Raw genomic sequence first — 14,395 nt, 5'->3', positions numbered from 1 at the left:
GCCACGGGGCGGAAAGCGTAAGGCGAAGAAGAAGCACCGGTCGAAGAAAAGCAAGAAGAGGGACACTTCGGACTCCGAGGAGGAAACAGGTACTTCTTCTTCAGATGGGGATAGTGACGCTCCAATGGAGACATATTGGGGGGAGGGGGAGGACATTGGAGCTCCCCAATGGGTGCATGAGCGGAGGGCCAACTCACACAGAAAAACATTTAATGGCACGCTTGATTGGAAGGATGGGGCTCTGGTTCCAGACGTAAAAGTCTCAACCAACGCAGCTACTGACTTTATTCTGGGGAACCACCTCTCTAAGAGGAAGAGGAACAAGATATTGAATGGTAATTACGTGGATATGTTCTCCTTGCTGCCCCCGGCTCAGGTCAAGGGGAAAGGTGAAAAAATTAAGTACTATGGGAAAAGGAGGTACAGGGTACCCCGAGTAGAGCGAACGTTTGAGAATTGGCTTAATGGCTATCAAGTGTTTATGGCTGTGGTGTCAAGTTGCTATCCTAAGAGGGGCGCGCACCTCGTGTCCTACCTGGCACATGTCAGGAGGGCTCGGGAGATGGCAGGAGAGGAAGCTGCTCTGGCGTACGATGAAGACTTCAGGAGGAACGCCTCGCTGCTGTCTTCAACTCGTTGGGACCAAAAGGACAACAATTGCTGGTTTGACCATGTGGGGCCCAATATCGAGAAGAAAACCGCCCAACAGCCAAAATCCGGTAAGGTGGAGACCCAGCGCCGTAGACAGTGCTGGGACTTCAACAAGGGTACCTGTCAGCGCGTTACCTGTAAGTACCTACACGAATGCGAAAGGTGCTTAGGCAGCCACCCAGCATTCAACTGCTTCAAAGGGAGGCAGCAGCCCTTTCGGGGGGGAAGGGGTCACCTCTCCCGGGGAAACAGGGGTGGCTCCGACGGACCTACAGCCCCCGCCCAAGGGCCAGCCGGGGCTCGTTACTAACTTCTCCCTAGGCCTCGCGTGCTCTCCGATAAAATTGGAGCCCTTGAGAGCACTGTTGAAGTTCTATCCAAATAGACAGGCAGCTCACCTATTGGACGAAGGGTTTTCTGTAGGTTTTAGAATTCCGGTTGTTTTTACTCCCAATTCTAGTTGCCCCCCTAACCAGAAATCAGTCTTAGAAAGGCCCGACATTGCGCTTAAAAAGATACAAAAGGAGATTACAGCCGGTAGGGTGGCCGGTCCATTCGCAACTCCGCCTATCAAGGGGCTTCATATCTCCCCACTGGGTATTGTCCCAAAGAAGGCCCCAGGAGAATTTAGAATGATTCACAACTTGTCCTATCCCAAAGGAACCTCGGTGAATGACGCCATTCCCCAGGAGATGTGTACGGTGAAGTATTCATCGTTCGATCAAGCTGTGCGGTTGGTTCGGAGCTTTGGCAGGGGCGCCTTTATGGCAAAATGTGACATTGAGTCAGCATTCCGCCTACTCCCGGTACATCCAGAGGACTACCGCTGGTTGTGTTTCAAATTCCAGGGAGCTTTCTTCATTGACAAAGCAATGCCCATGGGTTGTTCTGTTGCCTGTGCTGCGTTCGAGACCTTCAGCACATTCCTGGAATGGGCCCTAAAGTTTAGAACTGGCTCCTTAGGGGTGGGTCATTATTTCGATGATTTTATTTTGATCGCAAGTGTTGAGGAGGAGTGCAGGTCGCTCCTCCTGGCTTTTGAGTCCTTGGCTAGGGAATTGGGGGTCCCTCTGGCAGGCGAGAAGACCGAAGGTCCGGTCACCACCATGACCTATCTGGGCATCGAACTTGACACCGTAGCTCAAACCTCGCGCTTACCAGCCGAGAAATTGGTTGCTCTTAGAGAGCTTATCGGCCAGATGTTGCCTTTAAAGAAGGTCACCCTGAGGCAAATCCAATCCCTCCTGGGGCACCTTAACTTTGCCTGCCGTGTGGTATCCCCCGGCCGTCCCTTCTGCGGCCGCCTGGCAAAGTTGTCCAAGGGTTTGCGATCACCCCATCATAGGGTACGCCTTTCCAAGGCAGTAAAGGTGGACCTCGGTGTTTGGTTGCAATTCCTGGATGGCTTCAAAGGCATATCGCTTTGGCAGGATAGTCTGGCACTGCAGTCAGATTTCCAAGTACACTCGGATGCTGCTGGGTCCTTGGGTTTCGGGGTGTACTTCAGGGGCCAGTGGTGCGCTCAGCACTGGCCTCCCTCCTGGCAAGGTAAACCTATACTACGGGACTTGACATTCTTGGAATTCTTTCCCATCGTAGTTGCGATCCACTTATGGGAAGACCAATTTAAAAACCATAGGGTCTGTTTCTGGACGGATAATCTAGCAGTCGTGTCAGTCTTGAATAAACAATCGTCACGTTCACCCAGAGTAGCGTCCCTTCTTCGGTACTTTGTCCTTTCCTGCTTGCGGTTGAACCTCCACGCTTCAGCCAAGTTTGTACCTGGTATTGATCCAGATGGAACGCTTTCGCTCATTGGCGCCAGATGCGCAGCAGCAGCCGCAACCATTCCCGGAGCACCTCTGGAATATTGGCAACGAGAAGCAATAAAGGGAGTATTGTCTGCACTAGCGCCTTCTACCCTGAGATCTTATAATAAGGCGTGGCTGGACTTCACATCCTTCCGCATCAAAAAGGGGCGGTTCAAGCCGGGCAAGCCACCATCCAAGGCGCAAGTCATTGAGTATTTGGTGCACCTTAGAGATCTTGGCCGGGCCTCCAAAACCCTCAATATTCATTCGGCTGCTATATCCTTCTTTTCCAAAACTTTGTTTTCCACTGATCCCTGTTCGCATTTTGTGGTGCGGAAGATGCTGGAGGGCTGGCGCAGGTCCAGGCCGCATGGCCTGGACAGGAGACGGCCCATAACCTTAGATATACTCACCCAGATCCGCAGGAAGCTGAGGGCCTTGTGCTGGTCAAGATATGAAGCCAGGTTATTTTCAGCAGCGTTTTCTTTTGCATTTTTTGGCGCCCTACGCATAGGCGAAGTGGTCTGTGAGGACCGCACAGCATCTAAAGGGTTATTGTGGGAGGACGTAACTGTGGACAGGGCGCAGGTGATGTTGAAAATACGTAGCTCGAAGACTGATCAGCTTGGCAGAGGCGCCTTGGTTCGCCTACAGGCGACGCAGAGGGCGGGCCCTTGCCCTGTAAAGGATGCTAGGAAATACTTGTGTGTAAGACCAGAGTCTAGTGGCCCCTTTTTCTTACATTCTGACGGTTCAGCCCTCTCGAAACAACAGTTCACGAGGGTCATGCGTAAGGCACTTGCGGCCATTGGGCTTCCTCAGGAGGAGTACGCCGCACACTCATTTCGCATTGGGGCGGCAACCACCGCCGCACATATGGGTTTACCAGCTGAAAGAATTATGGACATGGGGCGCTGGAAATCTAACGCATACCGGGGTTACATCAGGAAGCCCTTCTGAATCCCCTCAGTTCCCCCCCCCCCTCAGATTGCCCCCCGGCTCTCCTTCTGATCAGGTTTCCCGATTCTCTCATTTCAGGTACTGGCGTGGTTCGACTGTGGATCCTCAGCCACAGCATCGTTTATTGGGCAAGGCAGCGTGCTGAAAAAAGGGGCTGGGATAAGGATTTAAAGCTGCCCAGCAGGGTCAAATTGTCATGGATTACTAGGAGGGGGATGCGTTGGGAAGAATTTTTCCCAGCCATATCCAAAAAGATAGCGGCCGAAGGACCACCTAGCGCCTTGGTCATCCAACTGGGCGAGAATGACCTGGCGTATAGGAAAGGGGTGGACTTGCTGTGGAGCATGATAAATGACATGGAGAGGTTGAGGGCATCCCATGAGAGCATTACAATATTGTGGTCATCCCTGCTGGAAAGGCGATGTTGGCGGGATGCAGAGAAACCCGTGGCGGTGAATAAGGCTAGGAGGATTGTAGAGCGCACGGTGGCGCGCAGAGTGGCCGCATGGGGCGGTTGGGTTATTCAGCACCCGCGCATACGGTTTGACGCGGAAATGCTCTATCGCTGGGATGGCGTTCATCTATCTGATGCTGGCAATGACATTTGGTTGGCTGATCTTTTTCAAGGCGTTAGGGATTGGTTACAGGTCTGAGGGTATTGGCGGCGAGCCGGTTCGCGGCTCGGTGGCGGTAGGCATTGGCTGGGGTATTGTCATGCAGATGTGGTTGGGGGGGAGGAACGCCATCACCTCCCCCAATGTTTGAAGGGTAGTTCATTAAAGGACTCCGAGGGGCGACGCCTCATCCGAAACCTACGGAGGCTAGGGCCTAAAGCGCGCCCCCGAGCGGTAACCCCTCGGGGAGCGCCTAGGGATATGCATCTCGGGTGGCTCCCCCTGTTGGTGTTTAACCCTTCCCGGTTAGACCGGATAGTCGGTTAGGGGCCAATGCCTAATGCCAATACCCTTCTTTCCTGTAATCAATAAAGTTGTGGCCATTTTCGCCCATTAAACTAAAACTCTGTGTCCGTTGTCTTCATTTATTCCACTCGTGGGTGGGGAGGGAATAGCCACGCAATAATATTGCCTCATTCATTTTACTACAAACAAATATTGTGAAATAAGCAGGATATAAATGGAGCAACAAAAACATAACTTCCATGACTAGTGATCTCCCCTCACCTTTCAGCCAACAAACACATGCACACTTTATCCCCACAACAACACTGTGAGGTAGGCTAAAAGAGAACGATTAGCCAAAGGACACCCAATTGAGCGACTACGGCTGAGTGAGGATTTGAACGCAGATTTTCCCCGGTCCAATGCTTCTAAATAACAACTACCACAATCTCAATGACAGCTGCCCACCTCCGCTCTCTCAAGGGTGCCCTTTAAAGCCGTGCAGGTGCAGAGGGTGGGAGGAAGCCCGGGAAGGGAAACGAAGCCCTTACAAGGGTGCCACGCTGAGGGAGGAAGCCATGTACCTGCGGAGGGGAGGAGCAGGTGTCATCGCTCTCCATGGCCGGGTCTCCACAGGCAGCCAAGGCAGCCTCCGGGGAGGGGAGAATGGAAAGGTGGGGGGTAAGGGGAGGAGGTGCTAACGGTTCTTTTCCCTGAGGAGAGAACCCTGCAGGCTGGGGTGGTGTCAAGGGGCAAAGTTCACAGGGGAGGTCAGGAGGGGTTACTTCTGTTTGGTGGTTTTAACGTCATTTCCGTCTAGAAGGTTTCATACTACAGTTACCTTTCCCAAGCTTGTGCACTCTCTGACTTTTTTTGGACTACATTTCCCATCAGCCCAAGTAGAGCAGTCACATTGGCCAATCAAAATGGCGATCATCCTTAAGGTTATAATCCTTGTGCGTCCCCTCCCTCCTAGAAACCTCCAGACCGAGACCCTTTTAAGTAAATTTTGACTCTGATTGGTCCCGAGCCTCCCCTCCAATAATCTGTCAGAGAATTGGACCTCCCCTCCAATCCTCTAATTGGTGAAATGAAAATATGGAAGACAGCGATTGGCTATGTGCTTATTAGCCAATGAGAACAAGCGGCATTGTGTGCCTGAGAGAAGGGGGAGTAGTGCTGTGAGGTAAAGTAGGCCAGAGATCAACAAGGCTCAGGTCCTTTCATTTCTCCTTAGCAAGCACCTGCCTATCTATTCATGGGGCTGTTGAGCGAAGTGACGCGGGGCCTGGTGCGTGGCACGGACCGCACGGCCACCTGGATGAGCAAGCGGGGCCCGCACAGTTTCTACAAGAGCTGCAGTGCACACTCCTTGGGCTACCTAACGTGCAGCCAGAAGTTTAAGCTGGTGCCAGAGAAGGTGCCATGCCTGGTGGTGCCGGTGGTGCCGGACCTGAGGCCTTACTTTTCCTACCGGGCCCCCGCCGGCAGTGAGCAGCCCCTCACGGCCCGCGCCCTTTTCCAACAGATGGTCGCCTCCAAGATTGAGAAGGACGTCAAGGCCTGTACCTTCAGCCTGCAGCAGCTGGAGAAGTATGGCTTCGAGCCGACCCAGGAAGGCAAACTCTTTCAGCTCTTCCCCAAGAACTTTGTGCGTTAGGATGGCGTTGCAAGTGGAAGGAAAGCTGGTGTGACTTCCACACTTATTAAGCAACAAAAAATTTAAGAAAAGTTTTTTAAAAACACGAAATATTCACTCTTCGCAAAACATTTCAGCTCTTAAAAGGAGCAAGACGCCAAAGGATTGGAACTAAGTGGAAACTCTGGGGTATCTTCAAGAAGTTCCTGCTTCCTTTTCATTGATGCTTGAGTCATCTCAGAGGGCTGGGTGAGCAAGCAAGGAATGTAGAAAGCCAGAGGAGCACCACAATTTTGCCAGCTGCTGTGTTGTAAAACTATAAGTGATACATCACACATGTCAGGGAATTGGAGGCAGAGAAGGGGGAGAGAATGGGGACTTACAGAGTTAAGCCTCCGTTACTTAGCAGCTGTACTTCCTTGGACGAGGAGGGTGACAAAGGGCTGTCAGGAAGCAATGAATCAGAGAGGGGGGAGCCCAGCGAGTGGCCCAGCCACTCTCGTAACAGAGGAAGCAAGGGGGTTGGGTTCAGGAAGTGGATATGCTGGAATAAATCGAAAGCTGATTCAGTCTCTGCAACTGACTCACCATGATGCAGGCTGACTCTCAGAGCTCTTTGTAAATAGCAAGAAGAAACCAATAAATCTTGTAAATATGGCTGGATTCCCGGACTCTTATCTCTGCTAGCACTCACCAGTCATCCCTGACAGCTTGCAGAGACTCATATGCCGGGTGTTAGTAGGAGAGAGCAGATAAGAGCAATGGAGAAGCAACTGGCTGATTTACAGCAACGCAACGCCGGTCTGGAGGCTCGGGCAGAGGAACTGCGTGTCAGATTGGAGGAGAGTCGAGCGCATCAAAGAGAAGCGAGAGGGGACCTGCTGGGAAGAAAAATGCCTACGCTGGTGGGTAAATTTAACGGGGATCCTCAGGAATATTTGGGATTTAAAACAGAGATGAAGATGTCAGTATATGGAAACATCACTGCTGCAGCCAGCCAGATTGTTGACATCACATGATGCGGCTATCTGTGGGAAAGAAGAATTTCCCAGGACGTTCACAGGCTGGATAAGTCTTTGTGAAGAGTGTAACTTGAAAGCTTCCAACTGCGCATGTTCAGGACGTTTGTCGGACTTGCTGGAAGAACTGAACTGAAAGGACATGTTTTTCTCTAGTGCTGTAATGTCAGAAATAAACATCATGTAAATAGATTTCTGACTTATTTTCTTTCCCCTGCGAAAGCAGGAGAGAGGGGTTGTGCATTTTACCCACTCTTGGGAAAATGTCGCCTATCAAAATCTCCCTGGTCTGTCTGGATGTCAGCCAGAGGAGGTTACCGGTAAGCAAGCTCCGAGGACAGTGAGAGGGGCCAACCTCTGTGCAGGGGGCTTGCAAACCAACAGAAATATGCCCTAGAACTGCAGGGGGCTGATTTTGCTAACGATGCGCAGAAAGTTGCTTTTCTAATTAGCCACTTATCGGGCCCGGCTAGAGATTGGGTCAGGCCACTGATAGCAGCTAATAACGATGCTCTTCAGGACTTGACAAAGTTCTTTGAGGCAATGGACGTCGTGTTTACACAGAGAGTCAAGTTGATATGACTCAGCAGAAGCTCTTGGCTTTGAAGCAAGGCAATTTGACTGTGCGCAGTTGCTGGTCCCAGTTCGCAATGCTGGTCCACAAGCTGGGGTGGGATTTGAGCTCAGAACCAGTGCAGGCTCTGTTTAAGGCTGGGCTGAATTCTGAAGTGAAAGATGAGCTTGCCAGAGGGCCTAAACCCCAAGATATTGTTTTTTTAAAAAAATAATATTTATTAACAGTTTAAACACTACAAAAGAAAAAAAATTAAACAAAACAATACAGTACAATACAAAAACAAAAACACTACATAAAACTAACACTAAGACATTAAACTAACAAAACAAAACAGACTTCAAACTTTACTATGCCAGACTTCAAACTTTACTATGAATCAGCAGCATTCTGCTGGTTGAAAGACTGGCTGCTTCTTGAGAACACAGACATTTTGGACTTAGAAGGTTTTAACAATGTTTTTGGATGGCATGCATATTTATGGTATGACAAGGTTAAAGCACATAAAGCATTCAAAAACCATATTGTCAGGAAACCATTGTTTAATGTTTGGATAGGATATAAGGATCTATTGGAAAATAAAACCCCAAGGTGGTTGTCACCAATGGAAGCAAAAGCTCAGAAAAAGCTCAATATGGAGGCCAAATGGCCAAAATATTGGGAAATTTTGGAACAAGAAGGAGATAGATTGAAATTGCAGAGTTTTGAGAAATTAAATAACAAAGTGCGAGATTGGCTTCATTATTACCAGATAATGGAGGCATATAATTTGGACAAGAAAATTGGCTTCCAGGTGGAAAAATCAAAATTAGAAACAGAGCTGTTAGAACCTAAAACTAAGATTTTGTCAAAGATGTATAACTTGCTGTTGAAATGGAATACTCAGGATGAAACGGTGAAATCTGCTATGATTAAATGGGCACAAGATGTTGGACGTAACATTATGTTTGCTGACTGGGAACAGTTATGGACCACAGGTATGAAGTTTAAGGCATGTAATGCCTTAAGAGAGAATATTATGAAAATGATTTACAGGTGGTACATGACCCCAGTCAAACTTGCAAAAATTTATCATTTGCCCGATAATAAATGTTGGAAATGCAAAGAAAATGAAGGCACATTCTTTCACCTTTGGTGGACGTGCCCAAGGATTAAGGCTTTCTGGGAAATGATATATAATGAAATGAAAAAGGTATTTAAATATACCTTCCTGAAGAAACCAGAGGCCTTTCTCCTGGGCATGGTCGGGCAATTGGTGCCAAAGAAGGATAGAACTTTCTTTATGTATGCTACAACAGCAGCAAGAATACTCATTGCAAATTACTGGAAGACACAGGATCTACCCACTCTGGAAGAATGGCAGATGAAGGTGATGGACTATATGGGATTGGCAGAAATGACTGGCAGAATCTGAGACCAGGGAGAAGAGTTGGCGGAAGAAGATTGGAAGAAATTCAAAGACTATCTACAGAAATATTGCAAAATTAATGAATGTTAGAATGATGTTGGATAGAAATTAAGTGGTTTCCAGCTGTAATGTTTTAAGAGAATATGGAAAAAATGGTTTAGAAGCAGGTTAAAACTTATTGATAAGGATTTGCTGAACTAACAATTTGAATTGGAATACAAAAAAGGGAGGTATGAGGAGGTCTGGGAAACAAGTCAAAGGAAAATAAGCAATGGAAAATCTGTGTGTTTTTAATTATTTTTATTTTTGTATTTTTGTTATTTTTTTTCTTTTTACTTTTATTGTATTATTGTAGCCTTATTGGAGTTCACCGATTGGGTCTGCGTTGCCTCCGGGACAAATTGGAGTAGTTCTGTTTTTTTTACATCCCAATCCCAAAGAAGGGCAGTGCCAAAGAATGCTCCAACTACCGCACAATTGCACTCATTTCACACGCTGGCAAGGTTATGCTTAAAATTCTACAAGGAAGGCTCAAGCAGTATGTGGACCGAGAACTCCCAGAAGTGCAAGCTGGATTTAGAAGAGGCAGAGGAACCAGAGACCAAATTGCAAACATGCGCTGGATTATGGAGAAAGCTAGAGAGTTCCAGAAAGACATCTACTTCTGCTTCATTGACTATGCAAAAGCCTTTGACTGTGTCGACCACGGCAAACTATGGCAAGTTCTTAAAGAAATGGGAGTGCCAGATCACCTCATCTGTCTCCTGAGAAATCTCTATGTGGGACAAGAAGCTACAGTTAGAACTGGATATGGAACAACTGATTGGTTCAAAATTGGGAAAGGAGTACGACAAGGCTGTATTTTGTCTCCCTGCTTATTTAACTTATATGCAGAATTCATCATGCGAAAGGCTGGGCTGGATGAATCCCTAGCCGGAATTAAGATTGCCGGAAGAAATATCAACAACCTCAGATATGCAGATGACACAACCTTGATGGCAGAAAGTGAGGAGGAATTGAAGAACCTTTTAATGAGGGTGAAAGAGGACAGCGCAAAATATGGTCTGAAGCTCAACATCAAAAAAACGAAGATCATGGCCACTGGTCCCATCACCTCCTGGCAAATAGAAGGGGAAGAAATGGAGGTAGTGAGAGATTTTACTTTCTTGGGCTCAATGATCACTGCAGATGGTGACAGCAGCCACGAAATTAAAAGACGCCTGCTTCTTGGGAGAAGGGCAATGACAGGCCTAGACAGCATCTTGAGAAGTAGAGACATCACCTTGCCAACAAAGGTTCGTATAGTTAAAGCTATGGTTTTCCCAGTAGTGATGTATGGAAGTGAGAGCTGGACCATAAAGAAGGCTGATCGCCGAAGAATTGATGCTTTTGAATTATGGTGCTGGAGGAGACTCTTGAGAGTCCCATGGACTGCAAGAAGATCAAACCTCTCCATACTGAAGGAAATCAACCCTGAGTGCTCACTGGAAGGACAGATTGTGAAGCTGAGGCTCCAGTACTTTGGCCACCTCATGAGAAGAGAAGACTCCCTGGAGAAGACCCTGATGTTGGGAAAGATGGAGGGCACAAGGAGAAGGGGGCGACAGAGAACGAGATGGTTGGATAGTGTTTTCGAGGCTACCAGCATGAGTTTGACCAAACTGCGGGAGGCAGTAGAGGACAGAGGTGCCTGGCGTTCTCTGGTCCATGGGGTCACGAAGAGTCGGACACGACTAAACGACTAAACAACAACAACACATGTTTTTTGGCAATATGTGTCTCTTGAAGGCAAATTATATCTAACTTTTGTTTGGCTATTACATGTTGAATCTGATTACGTTTAGCTTTACAGTTCAAACCATTCCCGTTCCAGCTCAAAATTTTAAGATTGGCCATTGTCAGTCAGTTACAATATCTGTTTCTTTCTGGTGTTGCACTTTCCAGTGCTAACCGCTCCAAAGCCTTTTTTTGTTCCGCTAGGGGATCCCTCCCCCCATCATGTTTGGGTTCTAAGTCTCCCTGTGTTTGTCAAAAAACTCTTACTTGGAATACTGATGTTAACCTAAACCTCTTTTTCAAGAATGTGAAGGAGATTCCCTCTGGACATTCCCACTTGTACCTGATGTCAACTCTCCTGAGTGCTGTTGTTAAGAACCTGTAATTTGACCTTCTAAGTCTCAATTTCAATGGAATCTCTCTAAAAATATCCGCTTTCTGTCCGGCAACCACAAGATTTTTTTCAAAACTGTTTTGAAGAATTGCATCCTTCATTTTTTTAGATACTAACGTTAATAAAGGGACGCGGGTGGCGCTGTGGGTAAAACCTCAGTGCCTAGGACTTGCCGATTGTCAGGTCGGCGGTTCGAATCCCCGCGGTGGGGTGCACTCCCGATGCTCGGTCCCAGCGCCTGCCAACCTAGCAGTTCAAAAGCACCCCCGGGTGCAAGTAGATAAATAGGGACCGCTTACTAGCGGGAAGGTAAATGGCGTTTCCGTGTGCTGCGCTGGCTCGCCAGATGCAGCTTGTCACGCTGGCCACGTGACCCGGAAGTGTCTTCGGACAGCGCTGGCCCCCGGCCTCTTAAGCGAAATGGGCGCGCAACCCCAGAGTCGGACACGACTGGCCCGTACGGGCAGGGGTACCTTTACCTTTTTAATGTTAATAAAATATCTCCTGGCTGCCTTTGTTCTTGATTTTTGCATGACCTAATTCTAAAACAGCTCTCAGAAAGCCCATCCAACCGATCTTTGCTTTCTCCCATCCACTCCGAGATTGTCTGTAAAACATATGTTTCCAGGTTAGGCTGTGTGTCAGATTCTGGAAATCCCCTTATGCGTAGTGTCCTGTCTCTTTCCCTCAACTGCAGAAGGAGGATCTGATCCTCCAATTCATTTTGTTTCCCTTGAACCCCTTCCACAGTTTCCGTCATCTCTTTTTGTTCCTTTCTCAATTTTCCTACCTCCTCTCTGGCTTTTTCCAGTTTATCTACCTTAGTTTCCAGTTTGTTAACCTTGTCTCCCAGTATCCCAAATTGCTCTTTCAAAACTCTATTAGAATTTTCAATGTCCTTATGCACTTGTTCAATCAATGTTTGATTAGATTTTTCCATATCACTGCGAATCTGTTGAGTAAAATCTTGCATTGATTGAATCCTTTCTTTCCTGAATTCAGAAAGTTGCAGAGCAATGAGATCTGTCTACTCCTTATCTCCCGTCTCTTTTTGTCCACTATCCCTTCTAGCAGCCGCAGCAGCAGCAGCCACTGCCCCCCTCCTCGTTGTTGTTCCCTCCATGTCTTATCATTTGGTTCCCAGTACTGTTCAAGTTGTTCAAGGTCACACCTGCAAGTAACAGCTCTATCCCACCATGAGGAATTTCCCCCTCCCAACTTCCTTACAGTTTCCCTTTCCCCAGCCTTCTCCCTCCAAACACCAACAAGTCATACAGTCATATACCAAGCCTTTAAGAAAGTTCCTGAATCTGGCAAGCCCTCAAAGAGCTTTGCTAGTATCAGACAAGGCGCATCTGACTCCTTTCTGGATTTCACAAATAGATTACAGGAGGCCATCTCAATGCAAATTGACAACCCTGACGCTGCCAATGAAATCTTACTTAAGATGGCAGTGGAGCATGCAAACGCAGATTGCAAACAAGCACTGTGGGCAGCCCAAGCGTCCAATGACTTAAACCTGTCTGACATGTTAAGAGCTTGTCAATATATCGGCACACAGGCCCATAAGGCTACTGTTTTAGCCACTGCCCTGTGCCCCCCAGATAAGACCAATAAAGCCTGTTTCAAATGCGGAAAATTTGGACATTTCCAGAGAGAATGTAGGTCCTCAAAGCACACAGCTGTGCGCCTTTCAAAGAAATGCCCCATTTGCAACAAGGGGTACCACTGGGCAAGTCAGTGCTGAAGCCCAGGAAATTTCCAATTGGGCTGTCCCCAAGCCCAGGACAAAAAGGGGGTGTTTCCTGTGCAGGCAGTCCCACAGCTGCCTCCAAAGACAGGGCAGGGCTGGATCTGCTTGTGCAGAAAGACACAGTGTTCCATTTGCCAGGAGAAGTCCATAATGTCCCCACTCAAGTCAAAGGACCCTTACCTGCAGGGACAGTGGGTTTAATTCTCCCAAAGTCCCAGGCAGGGAAGCAGGGATTTTTTGTGATTCCTGATCTGATTGAAGCTGAGTGCAGAGAAGCTCTTAATGTGCAAATCTGGAGTCGGCTTCCTCAGTCTCTGTCTAAAGAACAGGCTGTGGCACAGCTAGTTTTACTTCCTGTTGCTGCGTCTGCCACAGCAAACACATGCTGCGCTGAGGGAGAGATTAACTCCATCCTCCCTGATTCTCCCTTGGTTGCTCTGGCAATACCTATCATGCAAGAAAAGCCCAAGCTAGAGCTGACCCTGAATGGAATTGCTTTTCAGGGCTTTTGGATACGGGTGCAGATGTTACGGTGATCTCTGCAGCAGAGTGACCACCCACCTGGCCAACAACTGCTCTTAACACGGAGCTTGGGGGCGTGGGGGGAAGCCAGCCAGGGTGACAGAGCTTGTCTTGGGTCACAGTACGTACACAAGACGGTTGCAAAATTGCAACTATACGTCCTTTTGTACTCCCTGTGCATTTGAACATCTGGGGCAGAGATTTGTTGCAAAAATTGGGCGCAATACTTGAAATTAATATCTGACACACACCCACACCCACACACCCACAGTGCTGCCTTTAAGGTGGCTAACATCTGAACCTGTCTGGGCTGAGCAGTGGCCGCAATCAGTGGAGAAATTAGAAATTTTGCATGCCCTGGTGGTGGAGCAACTTGCTTCCTAGCATATAGAGGTCTCCATTAGTGCTTGGAATTCTCCAGTTTTCGTCATTAAAAAACGCTCTGGCCATTGGAGGCTTCTGCACGACCTTAGGAGCATCAATCAATGCATACAACCTATGGGTCCTCTGCAATTTGGCTTGCCTAATCCCAACTTGATCCCTTCCTCATATCAGTTGTGCATTGTAGATTTAAAAGATTGTTTTTTCACCATACTGCTAGCCAGCACTGACAGGGAAAAGTTTGCTTTCACCATTCCTGTGCTAAACAATGAACGCCCAGCAAAAATATATCAGTGGAAGGTACTGCCACAGGGTATGTTTAACAGTCCAACCTTGTGCCAGTACTTTGTAGATCAAGCCCTGCAACCTTTCCAGGACAAATACCCTGAGCTGTTGGTCTATCATTTCACAGATGATTTGCTTATTGGGGGAAAGGTTGGGGCAGATTCACATATAGAGGGTCTTTCCCAGATCCTAGGGCACAGTGGATTATTAATTGCACCCGAAAAAGTCCAACACCAGTATCCTTATTTGTCTCTAGGACACAAAATCCTCTCTACCTATTCTGCCCCTGTTCGCCCTCAGTTGGAATTTCCTCAGCCACTAAC

General features: G+C 47.9%; 1 protein-coding gene and 1 pseudogene across 2 annotated transcripts in view; one reads left to right on the top strand and one right to left on the bottom strand.

Moving 5' to 3' along the window:
- LOC309361162 (ubiquitin-conjugating enzyme E2 A) overlaps window positions 1–14,395 on the bottom strand; it is a 353,780-nt gene that overhangs the window by 288,527 nt on the left and 50,858 nt on the right. The window lies entirely within an intron of this gene.
- LOC309361202 (large ribosomal subunit protein mL41 pseudogene) lies at window positions 5,245–6,009 on the top strand (annotated as a pseudogene). The gene has a single exon. The product of its transcript is annotated as a large ribosomal subunit protein mL41 pseudogene (transcript).

Source organism: Podarcis melisellensis (assembly GCF_964234715.1).
Source record: "Podarcis melisellensis genome assembly, chromosome: W".
Classification (NCBI taxonomy): Eukaryota; Metazoa; Chordata; class Lepidosauria; order Squamata; family Lacertidae; genus Podarcis; species Podarcis melisellensis.
This window is presented reverse-complemented; position numbering and strand designations above follow the sequence as displayed.